Below are 18,617 nucleotides of genomic sequence, written 5' to 3' on the forward strand. Positions count from 1 at the left end.
GAATTAAGGGCTGCATCCACAAGTCCCACATGCCTAGCGGAATCGCTCCGTGTTAGCTCCTTCTTCAATGCCTCCAGCTTCTTCTGCAAAAGCCTGATGAGGGGAATGACCTGACTCAGGCTGGCAGTGTCTGAACTGACTTCACGTGTGGCAAGTTCAAAGGGCATCAGAACCTTGCACAACGTTGAAATCATTCTCCACTGCACTTGAGACAGGTGCATTCCATCTCCTATATCGTGCTCAATTGTATAGGCTTGAATGGCCTTTTGCTGCTCCTCCAACCTCTGAAGCATATAGAGGGTTGAATTCCACCTCGTTACCACTTCTTGCTTCAGATGATGGCAGGGCAGGTTCAGTAGTTTTTGGTGGTGCTCCAGTCTTCTGTACGTGGTGCCTGTACGCCGAAAGTGTCCCGCAATTTTTCTGGCCACCGACAGCATCTCTTGCACGCCCCTGTCGTTTTTTAAAAAATTCTGCACCACCAAATTCAAGGTATGTGCAAAACATGGGACGTGCTGGAATTTGCCCATATTTAATGCACACACAATATTGCTGGCGTTGTCCGATGCCACAAATCCACAGGAGAGTCCAATTGGGGTAAGCCATTCCGCGATGATCTTCCTCAGTTGCCGTAAGAGGTTTTCAGCTGTGTGCGTATTCTGGAAAGCGGTGATACAAAGCGTAGCCTGCCTAGGAAAGAGTTGGCGTTTGCGAGATGCTGCTACTGGTGCCGCCGCTGCTGTTCTTGCGGCGGGAGTCCATACATCTACCCAGTGGGCTGTCACAGTCATATAGTCCTGACCCTGCCCTGCTCCACTTGTCCACATGTCCGTGGTTAAGTGGACATTGGGTACAACTGCATTTTTTAGGACACTGGTGAGTCTTTTTCTGACGTCCGTGTACATTCTCGGTATCGCCTGCCTAGAGAAGTGGAACCTAGATGGTATTTGGTAACGGGGGCACACTGCCTCAATAAATTGTCTAGTTCCCTGTGAACTAACGGCGGATACCGGACGCACGTCTAACACCAACATAGTTGTCAAGGACTCAGTTATCCGCTTTGCAGTAGGATGACTGCTGTGATATTTCATCTTCCTCGCAAAGGACTGTTGAACAGTCAATTGCTTACTGGAAGTAGTACAAGTGGGCTTACGACTTCCCCTCTGGGATGACCATCGACTCCCAGCGGCAACAACAGCAGCGCCAGCAGCAGTAGGCGTTACACGCAAGGATGCATCGGAGGAATCCCAGGCAGGAGAGGACTCGTCAGACTTGCCAGTGACATGGCCTGCAGGACTATTGGCATTCCTGGGGAAGGAGGAAATTGACACTGAGGGAGTTGGTGGGGTGGTTTGCGTGAGCTTGGTTACAAGAGGAAGGGATTTACTGGTCAGTGGACTGCTTCCGCTGTCACCCAAAGTTTTTGAACTTGTCACTGACTTATTATGAATGCGCTGCAGGTGACGTATAAGGGAGGATGTTCCGAGGTGGTTAACGTCCTTACCCCTACTTATTACAGCTTGACAAAGGGAACACACGGCTTGACACCTGTTGTCCGCATTTCTGGTGAAATACCTCCACACCGAAGAGCTGATTTTTTTGGTATTTTCACCTGGCATGTCAACGGCCATATTCCTCCCACGGACAACAGGTGTCTCCCCGGGTGCCTGACTTAAACAAACCACCTCACCATCAGAATCCTCCTGGTCAATTTCCTCCCCAGCGCCAGCAACACCCATATCCTCCTCATCCTGGTGTACTTCAACACTGACATCTTCAATCTGACTATCAGGAACTGGACTGCGGGTGCTCCTTCCAGCACTTGCAGGGGGCATGCAAATAGTGGAAGGCGCATGCTCTTCACGTCCAGTGTTGGGAAGGTCAGGCATCGCAAACGACACAATTGGACTCTCCTTGTGGATTTGGGATTTCAAAGAACGCACAGTTCTTTGCGGTGCTTTTGCCAGCTTGAGTCTTTTCAGTTTTCTAGCGAGAGGCTGAGTGCTTCCATCCTCATGTGAAGCTGAACCACTAGCCATGAACATAGGCCAGGGCCTCAGCCGTTCCTTGCCACTCCGTGTGGTAAATGGCATATTGGCAAGTTTACGCTTCTCCTCCGACAATTTTATTTTAGGTTTTGGAGTCCTTTTTTTTCTGATATTTGGTGTTTTGGATTTGACATGCTCTGTACTATGACATTGGGCATCGGCCTTGGCAGACGACGTTGCTGGCATTTCATCGTCTCGGCCATGACTAGTGGCAGCAGCTTCAGCACGAGGTGGAAGTGGATCTTGATCTTTCCCTAATTTTGGAACCTCAACTTTTTTGTTCTCCATATTTTATAGGCAGAACTAAAAGGCACCTCAGGTAAACAATGGAGATGGATGGATTGGATACTAGTATACAATTATGGACGGACTGCCACGGTTAGGTGGTATAAAAAAACCACGGTTAGGTGGTATATATTATAATAATAATACAATTATGGATGGACGGACTGCCTGCCGACTGCCGACACAGAGGTAGCCACAGCCGTGAACTACCGCACTGTACACTGGTTGATAAAGAGATAGTAGTATACTCGTAACAACTAGTATGACACTATGACGACGGTATAAAGAATGAAAAAAAAAACCACGGTTAGGTGGTATATATTATAATAATAATACAATTATGGATGGACGGACTGCCTGCCGACTGCCGACACAGAGGTAGCCACAGCCGTGAACTACCGCACTGTACACTGGTTGATAAAGAGATAGTAGTATACTCGTAACAACTAGTATGACACTATGACGACGGTATAAAGAATGAAAAAAAAACCACGGTTAGGTGGTATATATTATAATAATAATACAATTATGGATGGACGGACTGCCTGCCGACTGCCGACACAGAGGTAGCCACAGCCGTGAACTACCGCACTGTACACTGGTTGATAAAGAGATAGTAGTATACTCGTAACAACTAGTATGACACTATGACGACGGTATAAAGAAAGAAAAAAAAATACCACAGTTAGGTGGTATATATTATAATAATAATACAATTATGGATGGACGGACTGCCTGCCGACTGCCGACACAGAGGTAGCCACAGCCGTGAACTACCGCACTGTACACTGGTTGATAAAGAGATAGTAGTATACTCGTAACAACTAGTATGACACTATGACGACGGTATAAAGAATGAAAAAAAAACCACGGTTAGGTGGTATATATTATAATAATAATACAATTATGGATGGACGGACTGCCTGCCGACTGCCGACACAGAGGTAGCCACAGCCGTGAACTACCGCACTGTACACTGGTTGATAAAGAGATAGTAGTATACTCGTAACAACTAGTATGACACTATGACGACGGTATAAAGAATGAAAAAAAAACCACGGTTAGGTGGTATATATTATAATAATAATACAATTATGGATGGACGGACTGCCTGCCGACTGCCGACACAGAGGTAGCCACAGCCGTGAACTACCGCACTGTACACTGGTTGATAAAGAGATAGTAGTATACTCGTAACAACTAGTATGACACTATGACGACGGTATAAAGAATGAAAAAAAAACCACGGTTAGGTGGTATATATTATAATAATAATACAATTATGGATGGACGGACTGCCTGCCGACTGCCGACACAGAGGTAGCCACAGCCGTGAACTACCGCACTGTACACTGGTTGATAAAGAGATAGTAGTATACTCGTAACAACTAGTATGACACTATGACGGTATAAAGAATGAAAAAAAAACCACGGTTAGGTGGTATATATTATAATAATAATACAATTATGGATGGACGGACTGCCTGCCGACTGCCGACACAGAGGTAGCCACAGCCGTGAACTACCGCACTGTACACTGGTTGATAAAGAGATAGTAGTATACTCGTAACAACTAGTATGACACTATGACGACGGTATAAAGAAAGAAAAAAAAATACCACGGTTAGGTGGTATATATTGTAATACAATTATGGATGGACGGACTGCCTGCCGAGTTCCGACTGCCGACACAGAGGTAGCCACAGCCGTGAACTACCGCACTGTACTGTGTCTGCTGCTAATATAGACTGGTTGATAAAGAGATAGTATACAATACATACAACAATATACTACTATACTGGTGGTCAGGCACTGGTCACCACTAGTCACACTGGCAGTGGCACTCCTGCAGCAAAAGTGTGCACTGTTTAATTTTAAATTAATATAATATTATGTACTCCTGGGGGCTCCTGCTATAACAACCTGCAGTGCTCCCCAGTCTCCCCCACAATTATTATAAGCTTTGCCTTTTATACATTGATGTGCAGCACACTGGGCTGAGCTGAGTGCACACAGACTGAGTCACACTGTGTGACTGGCTGCTGCTGTGTATCGTTTTTTTTCAGGCAGAGAACGGATATAGCAGAGAACGGATATATTATATTAAAATAAATAAAAGTTAACTAACAACAACTGCACTGGTCACTGTGGTAAACTCTGTCTGACTCTGCACAATCTCTCTCTCTCTTCTAATCTAATTTCTAATGGAGAGGACGCCAGCCACGTCCTCTCCCTATCAATCTCAATGCACGTGTGAAAATGGCGGCGACGCGCGGCTCCTTATATAGAATCCGAGTCTCGCGAGAATCCGACAGCGTCATGATGACGTTCGGGCGCGCTCGGGTTAACCGAGCAAGGCGGGAGGATCCGAGTCTGCTCGGACCCGTGAAAAAAACATGAAGTTCGTGCGGGTTCGGATTCAGAGAAACCGAACCCGCTCATCTCTATTGTAAACCTTAGTGTATAACATCTTAAAGCCTGCTGAGATACAGACCGATGCCTAAAAGTGCAAGAAAAAGTGCCAATTTACACTAGGGTGAAATATCTGTAACACCTTTTGGCACACCACTAGTGTTGTTAGAAGACTGAGAAAATAGAGTGTGATGGTGAGCATTAGTGGTACTGGGAGGGGGGGGGGGATGGAGCTTTTGTCCACAGTGAAAGAAAGCCAAGTCTAGCTTTGCCAATGTTGTGTAATAGCTGTTCATCTTCTTGTGCAGCAATGGAAAGGTACAGTTACCGTTTCCTGCAGAATCATGATGCTAAATTACCTCTATTATTCAGAGATTTGCTTGTACTTAATGTTTCTTTTGGACATCTAAAATATAGAAAGAATAAATACCTTATTTACAATAGAAATGTGAGTCGACCCCAGTGTTTTGGCTTTTGGATCTGTATTATAACTTTGTGTTTTGGTTTTGCCAAAACCACCCTCACAGGTTTTTGGTTTTGGATCTGTATTCTTTTCAGACATTGATAAAAACTGCTAAAATCACTTTTTTATGTTCCTTCAATATTATTAACCTCAATAACATTCACTTCAAGTAATTTCCAGTCAGTTTTAACCTCACAACTCACAATATTGTTTTCATCCATTTTAGGCCAAAGGTTGCAGCGAGCAGGCTGGTTACTAAGCTACAGAGCAGCGGCATAAACACATGGCAGTTTATAGCACATCCATGAAACATTGCCACAAAGCAGTGGCAGAAATGGAAAGTGGTGCAAGATGGGATTGTCCTGGGGCCCTTCCACCCACCCTTATGTTGGATATTAAAAAGGACATACTGTACAGTTTATCAAACCAAGCACTTCTGCAACAGGGTCTGACAAGTGCTTGGTTTGTTTGGGCCCCCACAAAACAAACTACAAATGGACTTAAGGCAGCTAAGCTAATAGTGCTGTCAATGCCTACAGTGGCAAAATGTCATCATCATTATCATCATCCCCATCCTTACCCTTATAGTGTTTATATCATTCTCACACAATATTAATTCATCCACGCTGGAATACACCATTGCAGAAGTCCTTGTACTTTGATGTAAATGTCAGTTAAGGTCTTCCTTATGGAATTTGTAGCTCATTTTGATGAACATCATCTGTTCTACATTTTGAGGACGTAGCCTCCTACGCCGATTGCTAACAAGGTTCCCGACTGCTGAAAACTCTTTCTGAGAGCACACTGGAGGCTGGGTAGCTGAAATAATGCAAAGAAAGTTAGTACAAGGGCCTCCAAATTGCCTTTTTTTTCCTTCCAGTAGTCAAGGGACTCTGTGATATGCCTTTTGTATGCTGTCATTAAAATAATCCTCTACCATTCTTTGGATGTTGACCATATCAGATGGCGTTATGATAGATTTGTCACTAATTTTGGCCAACTATTTTAGACCCAACCGGATATCAAAATTTTGTGCTGACTGATCTGCATCACCACTGATTCTGAAGGGAAAGCTCAAGTTTTTTCCAGGCAACAGCAGTTGCCGGAGAAACTGAAGAAGTAGACATCATTGTGTCACTTGAGTTGCCATATTGCTCACCAGGAGCTCTTTGCATCTCTTAAGATCTGGGTCAGTTTGAGATAAAGACACGACGTACGACTTAAACCGAGGATCAAGCACATTTCATCTCCTCACTTTGATTCATCTCCTCCTTCAATGTTTTGACCTGCTTTTCCAAAAGTCTAATTAGGGAAATCACCTGACTCAAGTTGCCAGTGACAGAACTCCCTTCACATCCCTCTGATGAAACCACCACCCAATCAGGTGGAGAAACGCAGCAGTAGGTGTAAACAATGAGTGGAACGCATTTACCAGAAGACAGATGCACCGAACCCGGAAGTCATGGTACGTGATCCCAGCAAGCGTCCCCTGATCGCCACAAGCCACTGCAGAGCGGGCACAGTGTCCCAGCCTTACAAGCCCTCCAGCCCTGGTTCATGTGTTGGACCCCAAGCTACAACATGGAGCATTAAAGAGGAGGCACGGAACTGTTTAAAATATATTAGGAGCACTCCTAGATCATCATAATTACAACTGAAGAGTGAAGTATAATTATCATCAAGTGTTCTCATCATTCACTGTGACTGTATCCTGACTAACAGACCGCATGTGCTAGCTTACTAATACCTGCTAAAAAAAAAAGGCAGAATATAGCAAACTATAAGCTTCTTATATATCATATGTGGGGGACACACAGTGTCCATAGTTTTACTTGTTGTTTATGTATTTTTATGGAATATATTTTTAATGTACTTTTTAGCAAAATATATCGTCTACATAAACTGTTTTCAGTACTTTTAAATCAAACCAGCAGCCAACACTTTTTTTTATTTGTACGCCTCATTACATTTTGCATAGTACATATTGGTTGGTGGATGTCCAGGTCCACTCTGTTAAGGCAGCTATTTAACAGTCTGTATTGATCTTAATAATAATAATAATAATAATAATAATATTTCTACCTCTTACAAACTATTAGCGTCCACTATTTTGTACACTTCGCAGGTGACTACTTTGAATGGTTTCTGCACCTTGCATAATACAGAAAGTATTCTCTACTTTTGGATGACATGTTGCTGTTCCTCCATCTGCTGAAGCATATACAGGGTGGTTTTCCACCCTGTTAACACTTCTTGTTTCAGCTGCTGGCAGGGAAAATGTAATTATTCTTGCAGCCACTGCAATCTCCTATATGCTGTTGCTGAATGAAAAATGCCCTGAAATTTTTTGGGCCACAGACAGCATCTACTGCATGTCCCTGTCATTTCCTAAAAAACTTTATATTACCAAAAATGACCAAGTTCATTGTGTGAGCAAAACATGAGATGTGTTGGAATTCACCCAGCTGTAATGCTTTCATAATGTACCGTATGTGGCATTATCAGAAGTCACAATTCGTAAAGAGAGTCCAAGCGGGGTAAGCCATTTTGCTATGACATCCCTTAGTTTTGTAACAGGTTGTCAGTGGTATGTCTCTTAGTGACGCTGTTGATACAGACAGTAGCCTGCCTCTCGATGATCTAGTGTTGTTTGTTAGATGCTGCTGCTGTTCCAGTTGCTGAAGACGATTCACCCACCCAGTGAGCTGTCACAGTCATGTTATCTTTAGTTTGCCCAGTTCTGCTTGTCCATATATCTGTGGAAAAGTGGACAATGGATACAATGGCATTTTGTAGGCCAAGAATTAGATTTTTTTTTAACGTCCTGGAACACTCGAGAAATTCCTTTTCTAGTAAAATGGAACTGAGATGGAATTTGGTAGTGGGATACAGGACTTCAATCAACTGTCTAAAACCCACTGCATTAATTGCTGATATTGGATGCAAATCTAATACTACAGCCGTCATGGCATCAGTGATCCGGTGCACGACTGGGTGACAGCTGTCATACTTGCTTCTCTTGCAAATTATTGGTTTAACAGGCAATTGTTGTTTGAAATTACTGGCAGTCTTCTTGGTCCCCTTCTGGGATGAAGATCCACACCAAGCAGCAGCAGCAGGCATAAAGCTCAAGGATTCTTCTAAGAAATCCTGTATAGGGAGGAGTCACCTAGCCTTATCAAATTAGATGCTGGACTACCTCCGATTATTAGTGATGGTATTGATGATGAAGGTGTTGACGTTAAAGATTGCAGGTGCTGGAAGCTAACCGAGGGAAGGCAGGTAGTTGATGCTAGACTGCTTGCTGTTATTTTTTTAACATAAGTTTCTGATTTTCCCAAAAACTTTCCATGAACTTGCTACAAGTTATGTAACAGGGAGGTGGTCCTTAGATGGTTAAGGTACCTACATCTACTTACTGTGGCTTTGCAAACAATACAGATGTCTAGACAATTGTTGACAGGATTTGGGTAAAAACAATTTCACATATAAGAGGTGGTTTTTTTGGTCTAATGCCCTGGCATGACGCTGGCCTTCTTCTTGTCACATGCAAGAACTGCTTCTACCTGACTTACACAAACAACATCCTCATCATCAACATCCTCATTAGCATCGGCGTCAGCACAAATATCCCCCTCATCCTGTTGCACTTCCACAGTGGAATCCTCAATTTCAATGTCACCAGCTATGCATCTGCTGCAAATTCCCACATTTGCAGAGGGTGCAGAAATGGTGGAAGCTTCTCTAAGAGTACAGTATCAGAAGGGTCGGGCTCACACATAGCACTCATGGAAACACTTAGACTTTTCTCAGGATTTGTGAAATTTCTGAACATACAGTTTGTTCTACTGCCTTAGTAGGTTTTTCAGAACTGATTTTCTGGTTTTCATTTTTTTTATCCTCTTCTAGACTCTGAGTGAGAAGGGCTTGCATCGTCATGAGAGGCGGAAAAAAAATGCCTCACTGATAGTTGCAGGACCGCTACTCATCATTAAAGGCCAAGTCCAGAGCCTTTCCTCGCCACTATGTGTGTTGGTGAAAGGTATGTTGTCAATTTTATGTTTTTTTTTGCAGCAAACTTTCCCTTTATTAGAGGTGTTTTTTTTCTTTACAACTGTAAAATATTATTATTTTTTAAAATGTCAGATGCCCTGACTTAAACCCGCTATGCCCTTGAGCATCAGCTTTAGTAGATGATGTTGAAGGACTTGTATTGCCATGACTGGTGGTAGCAGCTGCAGTGCTAGTATATGGTTGTTGCTCCTGCTCTTCTCTTGATTCATCACTATCCATATCCATTAAGTCACACAAGTTTAAAAAAAAAACAAATATAGTATTTATTCATGTGAACTTTTTTTTTTTTTGTGCAAATGAAAGCTCACACTGCAGACTCACAGTGCTTATATTTATGTGACTACAGTGGGGCATGGCAAATAAACAACCCCAAACTGTACAAAAAAATCCCAACTATAAATTTAATTCTTATTAGAACTGTTTTGCAAATAACAACTCACACTGTTGGCTAACAGTGCTTATATTATGTGAGCACAATGGGGTACAGTCTGCAGAGTCACAATACTTATATTTATGTGAATGCTGTGGGGTATGGCCTACAGAGTCATAGTGCTTATATTATGTAAATGCAGTGGGGTATGGTGTGCAGGGTCACAGTACTTATATTTATATGAATGCTATGGGGTGACAGATGTATAAAAAACTAAAGTATTTATTTATAATTTTATTTTTTTTTGCAAATGACAACTCACACTGCAGACTTACAGTGCTTATATTATGTAAGTGCAGTGGGGTATGGCACAAGTTGTACAAAATAAGTTTAAAAAAAAACTTTTTTAACAAATGATAACTCACACTTCTGTGAGTCTCAGTGTTTGTATTTATGTGAACAACACAGTGGGGTACAGAACAGACAAATTGTACAAAAAAATATTTATCTTTTTTGCAAATTACTATTCCCAATGCTGGGTATCACAGCACTTATATTTATTTGAACAAATGCAATGGGGTGCAGCCCACAGATGTTGTACAAAAAATAATAATTCACAAATTACAACTCACACTGAGGGGAGCCCCAACACTAATATTTATGTAAAGAAACACAGTGGGGTACAGCAACACAAGTTGTACAAAAAAACAACAATTTTACTTTACTTTTTTGCAATTACAACTCACACTGTTGGAGTAGGATGCTGTTTTGCCCCAATTTGGAATCTAAGTCTGGTAGGACAACCCGAGATGAAAAAAACCAAACAGAAATTAGGGGGGACTCAGATTCAAGGTAATCCGTAGTGCTAATCTCTAGTTTAAATGTCCGTTTAATGCTAACATTTTTTAATAATTATTCTGTATCTACACAGCATATCTGTTCATGACTGTTCTTCCCAATGGCATTTACAGGAGAAGAGTATATTTTATCATTTTAGATATAATAAATAACGTTACAATTTTATTCTGTGTATGTCTATTTTATAGCGTGTTTAGCAGCTGAGAGTTAGCGTTGTCTTTTTCTTATTTTACAAATGTGGTGGAAATTTACTAAGCTCCTGATTTGATTCGAGATTGCATTTTCATACAAAAATACACTTGGAAATTTACTAAACACAAATCTCGTCACTGTTGGGACAATTCGTATTGAGATACACTGCCATCCACACAAATACAAATCAATAGACCATCGGTCAAACATGGTTGTTTGTTCACATACACCTCATACAACATGGAAATTTACTAAGAATTTGTAAAAGATACGCTTATGCACTAGAGATGAGCGCCGAAAATTTTTCGGGTTTTGTGTTTTGGTTTTGGGTTCGGTTCCGCGGCCGTGTTTTGGGTTCGACCGCGTTTTGGCAAAACCTAACCGAATTTTTTTTGTCGGATTCGGGTGTGTTTTGGATTCGGGTGTTTTTTTCCAAAAAACCTAAAAAACAGCTTAAATCATAGAATTTGGGGGTCATTTTGATCCCAAAGTATTATTAACCTCAAAAACCATCATTTCCACTCATTTTCAGTCTATTCTGAATACCTCACACCTCGCAATATTATTTTTAGTCCTAAAATTTGCACCGAGGTCGCTGGATGACTAAGCTAAGCGACCCTAGTGGCCGACACAAACACCTGGCCCATCTAGGAGTGGCACTGCAGTGTCACGCAGGATGTCCCTTCCAAAAAACCCTCCCCAAACAGCACATGACGCAAAGAAAAAAAGAGGCGCAATGAGGTAGCTGTGTGAGTAAGATAAGCGACCCTAGTGGCCGACACAAACACCGGGCCCATCTAGGAGTGGCACTGCAGTGTCACGCAGGATGTCCCTTCCAAAAAACCCTCCCCAAACAGCACATGACGCAAAGAAAAAAAGAGGCGCAATGAGGTAGCTGTGTGAGTAACATAAGCGACCCTAGTGGCCGACACAAACACCGGGCCCATCTAGGAGTGGCACTGCAGTGTCACGCAGGATGTCCCTTCCAAAAAACCCTCCCCAAACAGCACATGACGCAAAGAAAAAAAGAGGCGCAATGAGGTAGCTGTGTGAGTAAGATAAGCGACCCTAGTGGCCGACACAAACACCGGGCCCATCTAGGAGTGGCACTGCAGTGTCACGCAGGATGTCCCTTCCAAAAAACCCTCCCCAAACAGCACATGACGCAAAGAAAAAAAGAGGCGCAATGAGGTAGCTGTGTGAGTAAGATAAGCGACCCTAGTGGCCGACACAAACACCGGGCCCATCTAGGAGTGGCACTGCAGTGTCACGCAGGATGTCCCTTCCAAAAAACCCTCCCCAAACAGCACATGACGCAAAGAAAAAAAGAGGCGCAATGAGGTAGCTGTGTGAGTAAGATAAGCGACCCTAGTGGCCGACACAAACACCGGGCCCATCTAGGAGTGGCACTGCAGTGTCACGCATGATGTCCCTTCCAAAAAACCCTCCCCAAACAGCACATGACGCAAAGAAAAAAAGAGGCGCAATGAGGTAGCTGTGTGAGTAAGATAAGCGACCCTAGTGGCCGACACAAACACCGGGCCCATCTAGGAGTGGCACTGCAGTGTCACGCAGGATGTCCCTTCCAAAAAACCCTCCCCAAACAGCACATGACGCAAAGAAAAAAAGAGGCGCAATGAGGTAGCTGTGTGAGTAAGATAAGCGACCCTAGTGGCCGACACAAACACCGGGCCCATCTAGGAGTGGCACTGCAGTGTCACGCAGGATGGCCCTTCCAAAAAACCCTCCCCAAACAGCACATGACGCAAAGAAAAATTAAAGAAAAAAGAGGTGCAAGATGGAATTGTCCTTGGGCCCTCCCACCCACCCTTATGTTGTATAAACAGGACATGCACACTTTAACCAACCCATCATTTCAGTGACAGGGTCTGCCACACGACTGTGACTGATATGACGGGTTGGTTTGGACCCCCACCAAAAAAGAAGCAATTAATCTCTCCTTGCACAAACTGGCTCTACAGAGGCAAGATGTCCACCTCATCATCATCCTCCGATATATCACCGTGTACATCCCCCTCCTCACAGATTATCAATTCGTCCCCACTGGAATCCACCATCTCAGCTCCCTGTGTACTTTGTGGAGGCAATTGCTGCTGGTCAATGTCTCCGCGGAGGAATTGATTATAATTCATTTTAATGAACATCATCTTCTCCACATTTTCTGGATGTAACCTCGTACGCCGATTGCTGACAAGGTGAGCGGCGGCACTAAACACTCTTTCGGAGTACACACTTGTGGGAGGGCAACTTAGGTAGAATAAAGCCAGTTTGTGCAAGGGCCTCCAAATTGCCTCTTTTTCCTGCCAGTATAAGTACGGACTGTGTGACGTGCCTACTTGGATGCGGTCACTCATATAATCCTCCACCATTCTTTCAATGTTGAGAGAATCATATGCAGTGACAGTAGACGACATGTCCGTAATCGTTGTCAGGTCCTTCAGTCCGGACCAGATGTCAGCATCAGCAGTCGCTCCAGACTGCCCTGCATCACCGCCAGCGGGTGGGCTCGGAATTCTGAGCCTTTTCCTCGCACCCCCAGTTGCGGGAGAATGTGAAGGAGGAGATGTTGACAGGTCGCGTTCCGCTTGACTTGACAATTTTCTCACCAGCAGGTCTTTCAACCCCAGCAGACTTGTGTCTGCCGGAAAGAGAGATCCAAGGTAGGCTTTAAATCTAGGATCGAGCACGGTGGCCAAAATGTAGTGCTCTGATTTCAACAGATTGACCACCCGTGAATCCTTGTTAAGCGAATTAAGGGCTCCATCCACAAGTCCCACATGCCTAGCGGAATCGCTCCGTGTTAGCTCCTCCTTCAATGTCTCCAGCTTCTTCTGCAAAAGCCTGATGAGGGGAATGACCTGACTCAGGCTGGCAGTGTCTGAACTGACTTCACGTGAGGCAAGTTCAAAGGGCATCAGAACCTTGCACAACGTTGAAATCATTCTCCACTGCGCTTGAGACAGGTGCATTCCACCTCCTATATCGTGCTCAATTGTATAGGCTTGAATGGCCTTTTGCTGCTCCTCCAACCTCTGAAGCATATAGAGGGTTGAATTCCACCTCGTTACCACTTCTTGCTTCAGATGATGGCAGGGCAGGTTCAGTAGTTTTTGGTGGTGCTCCAGTCTTCTGTACGTGGTGCCTGTACGCCGAAAGTGTCCCGCAATTCTTCTGGCCACCGACAGCATCTCTTGCACGCCCCTGTCGTTTTTTTAAAAATTCTGCACCACCAAATTCAAGGTATGTGCAAAACATGGGACGTGCTGGAATTTGCCCATATTTAATGCACACACAATATTGCTGGCGTTGTCCGATGCCACAAATCCACAGGAGAGTCCAATTGGGGTAAGCCATTCCGCGATGATCTTCCTCAGTTGCCGTAAGAGGTTTTCAGCTGTGTGCGTATTCTGGAAACCGGTGATACAAAGCGTAGCCTGCCTAGGAAAGAGTTGGCGTTTGCGAGATGCTGCTACTGGTGGCGCCGCTGCTGTTCTTGCGGCGGGAGTCCATACATCTACCCAGTGGGCTGTCACAGTCATATAGTCCTGACCCTGCCCTGCTCCACTTGTCCACATGTCCGTGGTTAAGTGGACATTGGGTACAACTGCATTTTTTAGGACACTGGTGAGTCTTTTTCTGACGTCCGTGTACATTCTCGGTATCGCCTGCCTAGAGAAGTGGAACCTAGATGGTATTTGGTAACGGGGGCACACTGCCTCAATAAATTGTCTAGTTCCCTGTGAACTAACGGCGGATACCGGACGCACGTCTAACACCAACATAGTTGTCAAGGCCTCAGTTATCCGCTTTGCAGCAGGATGACTGCTGTGATATTTCATCTTCCTCGCAAAGGACTGTTGAACAGTCAATTGCTTACTGGAAGTAGTACAAGTGGGCTTACGACTTCCCCTCTGGGATGACCATCGACTCCCAGCAGCAACAACAGCAGCGCCAGCAGCAGTAGGCGTTACACGCAAGGATGCATCGGAGGAATCCCAGGCAGGAGAGGACTCGTCAGAATTGCCAGTGACATGGCCTGCAGGACTATTGGCATTCCTGGGGAAGGAGGAAATTGACACTGAGGGAGTTGGTGGGGTGGTTTGCGTGAGCTTGGTTACAAGAGGAAGGGATTTACTGGTCAGTGGACTGCTTCCGCTGTCGCCCAAAGTTTTTGAACTTGTCACTGACTTATTATGAATGCGCTGCAGGTGACGTATAAGGGAGGATGTTCCGAGGTGGTTAACGTCCTTACCCCTACTTATTACAGCTTGACAAAGGCAACACACGGCTTGACACCTGTTGTCCGCATTTCTGTTGAAATACTTCCACACCGAAGAGCTGATTTTTTTGGTATTTTCACCAGGCATGTCAGTGGCCATATTCCTCCCACGGACAACAGGTGTCTCCCCGGGTGCCTGACTTAAACAAACCACCTCACCATCAGAATCCTCCTGGTCAATTTCCTCCCCAGCGCCAGCAACACCCATATCCTCCTCATCCTGGTGTACTTCAACACTGACATCTTCAATCTGACTATCAGGAACTGGACTGCGGGTGCTCCTTCCAGCACTTGCAGGGGGCGTGCAAATGGTGGAAGGCGCATGCTCTTCACGTCCAGTGTTGGGAAGGTCAGGCATCGCAACCGACACAATTGGACTCTCCTTGTGGATTTGGGATTTCGAAGAACGCACAGTTCTTTGCGGTGCTTTTGCCAGCTTGAGTCTTTTCAGTTTTCTAGCGAGAGGCTGAGTGCTTCCATCCTCATGTGAAGCTGAACCACTAGCCATGAACATAGGCCAGGGCCTCAGCTGTTCCTTGCCACTCCGTGTGGTAAATGGCATATTGGCAAGTTTACGCTTCTCCTCCGACAATTTTATTTTAGGTTTTGGAGTCCTTTTTTTACTGATATTTGGTGTTTTGGATTTGACATGCTCTGTACTATGACATTGGGCATCGGCCTTGGCAGACGACGTTGCTGGCATTTCATCGTCTCGGCCATGACTAGTGGCAGCAGCTTCAGCACGAGGTGGAAGTGGATCTTGATCTTTCCCTAATTTTGGAACCTCAACATTTTTGTTCTCCATATTTTAATAGGCACAACTAAAAGGCACCTCAGGTAAACAATGGAGATGGATGGATACTAGTATACAATTATGGATGGACTGCCGAGTGCCGACACAGAGGTAGCTACAGCCGTGGACTACCGTACTGTACTGTGTCTGCTGCTAATATAGACTGGTTGATAATGAGATGTAGTATGTATAAAGAAGAAAGAAAAAAAAAACACGGGTAGGTGGTATACAATTATGGATGGACTGCCGAGTGCCGACACAGAGGTAGCTACAGCCGTGAACTACCGTACTGTGTCTGCTGCTAATATAGACTGGTTGATAATGAGATGTAGTATGTATAAAGAAGAAAGAAAAAAAAAACCACGGGTAGGTGGTATACAATTATGGATGGACTGCCGAGTGCCGACACAGAGGTAGCTACAGCCGTGGACTACCGTACTGTACTGTGTCTGCTGCTAATATAGACTGGTTGATAATGAGATGTAGTATGTATAAAGAAGAAAGAAAAAAAAAACACGGGTAGGTGGTATACAATTATGGATGGACTGCCGAGTGCCGACACAGAGGTAGCTACAGCCGTGAACTACCGTACTGTGTCTGCTGCTAATATAGACTGGTTGATAATGAGATGTAGTATGTATAAAGAAGAAAGAAAAAAAAAACCACGGGTAGGTGGTATACAATTATGGATGGACTGCCGAGTGCCGACACAGAGGTAGCTACAGCCGTGGACTACCGTACTGTACTGTGTCTGCTGCTAATATAGACTGGATGATAATGAGATGTAGTATGTATAAAGAAGAAAGAAAAATAAAAACCACGGGTAGGTGGTATACAATTATGGATGGACTGCCGAGTGCCGACACAGAGGTAGCTACAGCCGTGAACTACCGTACTGTGTCTGCTGCTAATATAGACTGGTTGATAATGAGATGTAGTATGTATAAAGAAGAAAGAAAAAAAAAACCACGGGTAGGTGGTATACAATTATGGATGGACTGCCGAGTGCCGACACAGAGGTAGCTACAGCCATGGACTACCATACTGTACTGTGTCTGCTGCTAATATAGACTGGATGATAATGAGATGTAGTATGTATAAAGAAGAAAGAAAAAAAAAACCACGGGTAGGTGGTATACAATTATGGATGGACTGCCGAGTGCCGACACAGAGGTAGCTACAGCCGTGAACTACCGTACTGTGTCTGCTGCTAGTATAGACTGGATGATAAATAATGATATAAAAAATATATATATATCACTACTGCAGCCGGACAGGTATATATTATATAATGACGGACCTGCTGGACACTGTCTGTCAGCAGAATGAGTTTTTTAATTTTTATAGAATAAAAAAACACCACACAAGTCACACGACGAGTGTACTTTTTCAGGCAGACATTCAATCACAATATACTATACTGGTGGTCAGTGTGGTCAGGTCACTGGTCACAGTGGTCAGTGGTCAGTCACACTGGCAGTGGCACTCTGGCAGCAAAAGTGTGCACTGTTTAATATGTACTCCTGGCTCCTGCTATAACCTATAACTGCTCCCCAGTCTCCCCCACAATTAAGCTGTGTGAGCACAGTCAGATATTATACATAGATGATGCAGCACACTGGGCTGAGCACAGATATGGTATGTGAGTGTGACTGAGTCACTGTGTATCGTTTTTTTCAGGCAGAGAACAAGAACAGAACGGATTATTAAATAATAATAAATTATAAAACTGCACTGGTGGTCAGGTCACTGGTCATCAGTCACTAGTATAACTCCTCCTAAGCTCCAGTAAGTAAATGAAGTGTCTCACTCTCCTATCTATTTTAATTTCTAAACAGAGAGGACGCCAGCCACGTCCTCTCCCTATCAATCTCAATGCACGTGTGAAAATGGCCGCGACGCGCGGCTCCTTATATAGAATCCGAGTCTCGCGATAGAATCCGAGCCTCGCGAGAATCCGACAGCGTGATGATGACGTTCGGGCGCGCTCGGGTTAACCGAGCAAGGCGGGAAGATCCGAGTCGCTCGGACCCGTGTAAAAAAACATGAAGTTCGGGCGGGTTCGGATTCAGAGAAACCGAACCCGCTCATCTCTATTATGCACTCCCGGCATAAGCCAACCAAGCAATCACAAGAGTGACCTCAATTAACCTTGTGGTCTACCGCAGAGCACAAGTTCCCACCATAAGCAAAATGGGGATTTCTTTCCCCATTACTACCTGGGTGCTCCCCTTGATTAGCAGGCCGGGAGCTCACAGTCAATCAGGAGAGCGCTATGGTGTGACGCTCCCTTATTGGCTGGTGAGTCCTGAAGTGACAGGAGTCATGAGGGGTCCCAGCATTCGGGGAAAGGGGATACATGTGTACACATGGATCCCCTTAAGTTGCGTTGACCAGGTTTTTTGCATTTTATTTTTTTTAACCCTTGGATGCCATTATGGAATGAAGAGGACTGATCTACACTGGATTAGGTGAGTACATTTTTTTTATTTTCAGGCACCCCATGGATTCTACTTGACAAAAGGACAGAGGGGCTCCGTGGGACACTAGGTAAGTATGTGTGAGTGTGTAAGTGTGCATGTACTGTATGTTTAAATAAAATGGTACTTTACGGTGTGTGTGTGTGTGTGTGTACTGTGTTTTTTTTCTATTTCTTTTACTGTGGAACTACAGGTACCAGCAGGCCCTTTAATGCCCCGCATTCTGGTACTTGTGGTTCTCTAAGTACCAGCATGCGGGGGAGGCTCCACAGCAAAAGACAATATTTATTTCTCTTTTTTAAACTAAAGCTATGAAGTAGCCATAGCCTGGACTTCGTCCCT

This window comes from Pseudophryne corroboree, chromosome 1 (genome assembly GCF_028390025.1).
Source record: "Pseudophryne corroboree isolate aPseCor3 chromosome 1, aPseCor3.hap2, whole genome shotgun sequence".
Taxonomy (NCBI): domain Eukaryota; kingdom Metazoa; phylum Chordata; class Amphibia; order Anura; family Myobatrachidae; genus Pseudophryne; species Pseudophryne corroboree.